Source organism: Taeniopygia guttata, chromosome 3 (genome assembly GCF_048771995.1).
Source record: "Taeniopygia guttata chromosome 3, bTaeGut7.mat, whole genome shotgun sequence".
In the NCBI taxonomy this organism is placed as follows: Eukaryota; Metazoa; Chordata; class Aves; order Passeriformes; family Estrildidae; genus Taeniopygia; species Taeniopygia guttata.
In genome coordinates, this window is record NC_133027.1 from 25,260,245 (window position 1) to 25,268,352 (window position 8,108).

General features: G+C 47.6%; 1 protein-coding gene across 5 annotated transcripts in view; it reads right to left on the bottom strand.

The window, feature by feature from the left end:
* The window catches only part of ELOVL5 (ELOVL fatty acid elongase 5), a 39,375-nt gene extending 31,659 nt beyond the window's left edge, over window positions 1-7,716 (bottom strand). Inside the window, exons 1-2 of one of the 5 annotated variants that reach the window (XM_030267346.4) lie at window positions 7,615-7,673; window positions 6,402-6,475 (exon numbers count right to left, since the gene is read on the bottom strand). The gene's annotated coding sequence lies outside the window, so the exon portion shown is untranslated. Of the gene's footprint in view, window positions 1-6,401; window positions 6,476-7,527; window positions 7,590-7,614 lie in introns of those variants that run through there. The other 4 variants (XM_030267348.4, XM_041715046.2, XM_030267345.4 and 1 more) reach the window with 4 other exon arrangements.
* Window positions 7,717-8,108: the final 392 nt, after the last annotated feature.

Sequence of the window (8,108 nt, forward strand, 5' to 3'; positions counted from 1 at the left end):
TGAGTCTAATGGCTGGGCAAACCCACCCACCCCTCCCCTAAAGCCAGAGCAAACAAGAGGCTGCAGAGGCAACCATGGTCTAAGCTGCACCTTCTGGGCGGCAAACAAGTCAGAATTAAAAAAAATATGAAAAAACCTTCTCAATTCTTTTGAAAGATTCTTTTCTGCTTAGGCGTGTTACAGACCCAGAGAAAAAAATCCTTAAGTAACCAGGCCTACTGGACTAGCAGCTTACTTTCTGTTACTCACACATGTTAATTAAAAAAGAACTTTCTGCACCATGCTATACAAACCAAGTATTTTCCCCATTAATGAGGCTTTATGCACGCACAAAGTCATGCTCACAAGATTAATGCAAACCTTAACAACCTGCCAAAATGCCATTGTACACCGAGTGAATCAAGGGATAAATGTAAGTTGAAAGGGATAAATGCATGACCCTAATTTAGAACAACTAGATGAGTTTGCACCAGTTCACAGGGTCTGCGATCAGCTAGGAGCAAACTCTCCACATCAGTACTACAAAACAGAAATGAACCACCAAACCACGATCAGATGTTCACCATAAGCATCTACTGCCCTGCAATCCACAGAAGCATGTACACAAAATGCAAGCACAACTTTCACTGTGTCCTTCAAAGCCAAATGCAGATTCGTGTGCCTTTCCCAGCAGTGGCCCTTCCTCACAAGCATGCAAGCAGCCATGTGAATGAACTGACCCCACAGATGGTTTGTGGAGGCACACAGGCCACACACCCGAAGTAACATGACATTTGAACTTCAACATGCAAAAAGGTTTCTCAAGTTTCTTTTTCTAAAGGGCAGGACAATGTTAAACATTGAAGAATGTCATCCTCCTAACCGGTTAAAGGTTTAATTATTGTTATTTAAGTCAAAGGTTCTCCCTACTGTTTGGCAAGGACATGATTCTCAAAATGATGATGCGAAACACTAGTATTGTTAAAAGTAACAAAAAAGCAGGAAATATTCTTTCAGGAAAAGGTTAACTGAAGCTTTCTGATTCAATTATGTGCATAGAAATAGTGTATCTATGGGGAAGCCTACATAGATTAAGGCCTATAGCTCCCCAAATCTTCATTGTCTCAAGTGAATCCAAACCTGAGGACACAGGATCAGCTCAAGGACTAGATCTCTACTTTCAGACCACTATGGTAACAATGATACAGCAGTGGCAAATGCAAGAGTAAATTTCTTTTATTAATTTCTAAGAGCTGGTTTTAACTTAGCAGAGGAGCTGCTCCTCCACAAAGTTGTGGTCTGCTCCAAACCTTAACTGTGTGGTGTCTAAGGGAAGAAGGCATTTTCCCACAACTAGCCCTTGCTAAGGGCTCTTTAGTCAACACAGGCACAGCAGAAACACTGCTTTAACCCAAAATGCTTCCCAGCAAACTTTTAACAGCAAAAAGTGAGGGAGGGAAAAAAAAAAACCACTGCAAACTTGCCTGCTTATGAATTAACTAGCCAAAAATATGAGGTGTATTTGGCTAAATAAACTAAACAACATAATTCTTCAAATTCATACTTGTTAGTTATTGTCTAACCCTGATAACATCCTTTTTGTTACACCTTGGATGTAACAGGATGTTACCCCTGATGAAATCCTTTCTTTTTGTGACACCAGCAAAAATTCCCACTGGCATACAGAAAAGCTGGGGTGTTACCTGAAATCGAGACTACATCCTTTTTGAAATCAAGTACGTGTTTCAAAGCAGAGAGCCTGAACATGAGCAAAGGAAGAAAGCAACTACCCTCCAATTACTGCAAAGACAGCTGGCAAGAAGAGAAACAGTTTTCTCAAGGTCAAGAGGGAGAGGAGCCCTTCCAAGTGATAACAGAAGAGCAGTCACTTTGCTCCAATCACTGACCCAGAGTCTCAAAGAGGAGGGTTATGTAGAGATCAAAGTGCAGGGCACAGTTTGAAAATGCAGGAAAAAAGGCTTATTACACATTTTCTGTATTGCACAAGCAAATTTTATCTCCTGTAAATTCTAGGGCAACTCAGCATATTTAGTCACTGGCCAAAGTATATCAGTTGCCAGGCATATGTCTGATACAAAGTTTTGACATAAAGGTCAATTACATACAGACAACTTCAGCTTAAATACAAATTCATGAAATGTCTGTATATTTCTACCTGCCCAGTATGCCACTGGTTATTAACAAAGCTATCATTAACGAAGCACAAACTCTACAGTTAATAACGTTTTAGTAAGGGCATGAAAAATACCCAGTTGCAATGAGATTCCAAGGCCAGCTCAACTCACAGCACTGAGCCCAGCATAAGTAGGATGATTTCATTTCTTCATGAAGAAGTGACAATTGCACTTAGAAGCATGCATTTTTTATAAAATCTCTACACCTGGTAAGGAGGTTTATTCCTGTTTCATGCAAGTCGTCTATTTCACCAAGAAAATGAAATAATTCTCCTATGCATCCAGTAGAGCAGGAAAGCACTTACTAACCACATACTTCAGACAAGTTTGCTCTTGTGCTCTTATTTGCCCTGTAAGATAATATGATCTAAGTGCCAAAATACAAACAGAGAAACCTAGGCAATAAATTTGAGGAGATTAATTTCATTAAATAGATATAAGGAGACCCAACGCATACACAGTTGATAGCAACTCTACAAGTTATTTCCATAATAAGACTGAAGGCAGCATTTATTTGATTTATCAATCAAAAAAATCAACTCATGTCACTGTTTGCATTACCCTCATCAAACAAAGATCTAACTGCTGTTCTGTTGGATGATGGGGACAGGCCCTCAGTGGCCTCAGAAACCCAGATATAAATCACTTTTACCAATCAGCACTCAGGAACTGCAGGGATGTCAGCCTAAGCAATGCCCTCTTAACCGTATTGCTGCAAAACCAAATTTAAACAGCTTTAGGAAAGGTCATAGCAAAGCAATCTGACCTGGAAAAAAGTTTTTAGACAGACCAACTTCTGTGTAATTCATTGATTATCCTTTTCATTTGTCCTTGTGTGTTCCTCCATTTAAGGGAAAAAGCATTTTCAATACCAGTATGCACAAACTGCAGGCATCTCTGCATTTGTAACACATTTAAGAATCACAAAACAAATTATCAACTACGTTACAAAGATTATCATCAGTTTTCTGAAGTATCTGGATGCACATGGAGAAGTGTGCCCTGACTATCATGCAGAAAACATCAATTTCTTCAGTTTATTATACAGCAAAACGGCTTTGAAAAGCTTATGCTGAAGCCTGGAAGAATGTAATTTTGTACATGGTAAAACCAGAAAAACAAAAGCATTACTGCAAGAGCTGAGGCCAACAGCCCCCATGGTATTCCTATGTCTAAACAGTTTTATAGATCTCACCCCCACACAACCAATTCAGGACACGGTAATGACAGAAGGTAACAAAAGAGGATTGACATTAAGAAGACAAATGAACGAGTTGTTATGCGGGGGAGGTTATAGTAAACAGCATAATTACCTATACATGCTTTCTCACCCTAAAGGAAGAGCTGCCAGATCTAAGTGGAGCTTTTGTAGCTGCGAAGAGCTAACATTTTGCTTGTGATCCACTTTAAGACAGCAGGAGTAAAACAACATGCCAAGAAAGAATAGGCAGAGGTATTTGTGGCTCTTCAGCAACCTAGTTCAAAGTCAGAGAATTAAAACCTCTATGTTCTGAACAAAAAAAAAACCAAAACAAACCCAAAAAACCAAAAACACACTACCAAGAGCCCAATCACTCCAAAGGACTTTCTCAGTCCTAAAGAGCCTTCCTGGCATGAGTTGTCACAGGGAACAACTCCACACAGCACAGGCACTCTGGCTTCCTGCCGTTGTGGTGGGAACCCAGACTCATGGAGCTAAGTCCCCTACCATGTGGGCAGCAGGGTGACACCTGACATGGCACTGAGCCCACCCTCCCATCCAGCCACTGCTCCACACCACCTCACTGCTCCTGCCCTGCCCACGGGGCAGGCAGCAGCAAGAATGAATGCTCACTGGTGACATACTTTTAACACGAGGTCCAAGAGGGTCAGAGGGGACAATAGTACACAGAGGCATGACACTTTTAACAGGGCACTGTAGGCAACTGCAGTTTCTCTCCCAGAATTTTTTCTCAAGTGGGATACAGACAGCATTAACTGGGAGATTTGCTTTGTCTGCCACTGAGTAAGGGTTGCTGAGATCACCAGAAGAAGGCAGAAGACAAGTATTTTAACCTTGTGCTTTGTCTGGGTGTCTTTTTTTCGAGCTCAGCAGAAACAGAAGCTTTTGATGTTGCAATGTTTACTGCCCCAAAAATGAGGAAGGTAAAGGAATGAGGTCAGCTCAGTATTTGAGAGAATTTAACCAATTAGCAACTGAATATCCCTTACAAGGAACATGCTTGTAAAGGGGCCGCTCTGGATCATTTAGCTCTGGGGTCTCCATCTGTGGCTGCTGGACTTGAGCACCAGTTCAGCTTGATATCCTAAAATGTTGCCAATTCCACCATTAATCCCAAAAATCCGAATCTTCAAAGATATTTTCAAAAATCTGCTCCTAGCAAGTTGCAAAAGAAAGTGCAATTAAAGGAACTGTCCAGAGGCCTGATGGACCTACAGTACTATTTGAAAATTTTTTTGTTCTGTTAACTTATCTTCTCTAAGTAAATTCCTTTTATAAACAACACAAAATGAAAGTCAGGGAAAGAAGAGATTAGACTAGAGAATTCAAAATATTTTATTTCAATTCCGGCTGTACTAAAGACAAAGAATGCAACAAGAAGAATTCATGCTGAGACATTTAAGAACAACATCAACTTACTAAAAATACTGCAATAAGTAAATCCAGAGACTGGTCAGACAGCACATAAACTAAGTATTATTAACGATGCTGTATTTAAGTACCAAATATGCATGAGTTTTAATCAAAGATAGTCCATCTGATCAGCTGTTGCTAAGTAAAAGGCACTAACTCACAAAGTGCATCTGTTTTTTAAAAGGCAGCATGAGGCACAGAGACCATCAGGCAGACCTTTGCCAGCTTGCAAGACAAAGCCACATTGCATATTCATTTCACTACTGCTCTCCCTGGCTGCATTTTAATGCTAAAATACAGGAGACTTAAGACATAACACATGACAAATTCATGTAGCCACTTACGAATAAAAAACACAAAGAAAAGCTTCCAGCTGAATTTCTGCACAAAGTTCAGTAAAGTAAACCAAAATTCTGGCCTCTCTTTTAGTGCTCTTGACCAGTATCAGCTGGCAACAGAATCCCTGAGGGCAAATACATGCTTAAATTCAGCAAACTCAGCACAGTGGTCCTTTTCATTTGCCGCTAAGTTCACATAAAGCTGGGAAGGGATCTCCACCCAGCTGACCCCAGCTATCTCCAGGTACCACAAGTTTCAGGTAAAATCTTCCCTCTGTGGTGTGCAAGAACAGCTACCTGCAGCCAGAGTACATGTGTTGGCTACTTGCTGCTCTGAAAGCAGACTATGTTTAGTGCATCACAAATACATGAATACTTATATTAAAAACTCCAGCTTTTATTGCTAAACAGCACCAGACGATAACATGTGCCACAGGTTGACTCTCCCCGACACAGCTTCAGCTGCTGTTGGCAGCGGTGAGCCTGAACCAGGACTTATCTCTAGCTATGGAGTATTTTAACAGCAGAGGAAAATCTCTGGCTTGTGACTGCACTAAAGGAGTGAGAAGATCTTAAGAGTGAAATACATCGCAAAATTCCTCAGCGTTATTCACAAGTTCTTGTTTAAACCAAACAAATCCCCTCCCTCTATGCTAGCAGCTTAATACTGATGCAGCACACCGTTAGCCCGCATCTACAAAACTTCACAGCCGCAAACCCTCTACCCAGCCGGGGCCACCGACGATAATTTCAGCCGGCGGTTCACAGCAGGCCCGCGGCTGCCAGGTCCTGGCAGAGAGCTGCTCTGGCAGAGATAACCTCACCCTGGCCCAAAACTCCGGCGAAAGGCTGTGCCGCCAAGAGGGACGCCTGCACGCTCATCCTCCTCTAGTTTCAGCTGCAGGGCGTGTTTCCATTTGCACAGAGCGGTTTTAGAGACTTCCTGATAGGAAGCATCCCAACTGCAGCCATGCCCCTGCCTTGTTTTCCCTCGCCATCGCTAGGAGACGGCTGAACTCTTTGCTGGAGTTTTCTCTCACAGCCACGAGAACTCGGCCATGGCACTGAATCCCACAGCACCAGAGAACACCCGAAGCACTGAGAATACAAATGAGCCGTGGGGGCACTGCCGTTCAGCGGAGCGGGCAGTGCACCCAGCCGCCGGAGGGAGAAACGCCTCCTGTCGTCTGCCAGGAGCCCTCCTTGCTGAGCAGGCCAAGGTGCTACTGTTCCTGCCCAGTCTGCAAAACTGACCTTTCGTCTGCAGACTCACAGCACAGATCGATACCGGAAAGCTCTCTGGAGTGGGATCCTCAGATGCTGCATCCCTGGGAATCAGGGAAAAGAAATGAGGGCAGAAAAGCAACAAACGCAGGCAGAGAAGGAGAAAAGACACTGCCCAAGACAATACCTCACACAACCCCAGGCACTGCTTCTAATGCTGTTGGTGCCCGAGGGCTTCCAGGACATGAAAAGATAAAAGCAAAGTCGTAAAGTTTTTAAGAAAGTCCCTGCACAGGCATCTGACACACTGACACATTTCTGTCGTCTGCCCTTCCTTTTCCGCTCATTTCCTAAGGCACTTGCTCTTTTAACAGCTAGGTTTAAAACGAGCGGGCCTCTTTCAGAAGCGCTGCACATCTCCAGGGCGCTGGTTTAACGCGGCCTCTGCCCTGTCCCACACACAGACCGCGAACTACCGTGCCAGCAGCTCCAGCTCTAAAACAGTACGGCGGTCAGGGGCGCTGGGCAGGAGCTCAGGGAAGGAGGAGAAGTAGCAGCCTTCCCTTCCGAGGCCGACGAGCCCTTCCGCTGACACCGTGCCTCTCCTCCGGGCTGCTCCCCCGGCGGGCAGCCGCCGCCTCAGCGGGGTTGGCGGGATGCACACCCCACACACCCGTCGCGGCGGAAAAAGACGGATCAGGGCTTTTGTCTGGAGCCGCGGCAGCGCTCAGCTCTCCGCGAGCTCCCGGGAAGGCAGCTACGGCCGAGGACGGGGGCTGAGGTGCGGGCTCTCCTCCCTTCCTGCCCCTGTTATTTCACCCCACCCCGTGCCCCGCACGGCGGAAAGCGCTGCCGCCGCCGCCCGGGATGCAGTATCCATGGCAATGCGGGATTGCATCATGCTCTTGACTAAACTGCACCGGGGAAAAGACGCTCCCGGCGAGAGCCCCGTCCCTTCCGCCGCCCCGTCCCCTCCCTATCCCGGCCGGCCTGCCCGCCGCTGCCGGCCCCGTCCCCGGCCGCAACCCCGCCGAGCACCAAGCCCCCCGCTCCGCTCCGCGCACGGCCGGCGCTGCCGCCGCACTTGTTGCGCGCCCCGCGGAGCGGCGACCCCCGCCCGCCGTGGCCCCTGCCCCCCCCGTCCTCCGCATCTCACTCCGGGCCCGGGCGGCCGTGCCGCATCCCGTCTCCGGACGGGGAGCCCCGGCGCTGCGGTCCCTCCCGGCCGGGGACGCGGCCCTACCTGCCGGCGGCGGCGGCGCTGGGGGCGGCGGGCGGCACCGGCCGGTCTGTCCCGCTGCGAGCCGCGGGGGCGGGGCCGAGGGGCGGGCGCGGGGCGGCGGGCCCCGCCCTCCCGCCGGCCGTGGGCTGACGGTGACGTCAGAGTGGTGCGGGGGGCTCACGGGCGGCGGCGGAGGGGCGCTATGACGTCACGGCGGCAGAGAGCCAATGGGGCGGCGGGGGCGGCTCGGGAGCGGCTCGTGCCGCGCGGCGCTCGCGTGCAGCAGGTCCCGGGCGGGAAGGGAGCGCGAGCGCTGCCCGGCCCTGAGGGCTCGCAGCGGGCCTTGGCTGAGGGGGCCTCTGGAAAACAATATGGGACCGTGTAATTAAAGACGCTCATAATGAGGTGAGCCGCGAGCCTACATTAAAGGTCGCGGGCAGTTGTAGTTGATGTTTCCTGTGTCCTGAAGTAACGGGCTTTGCACCCTGACTGCATTTTTGAATGTAATCGCTGGC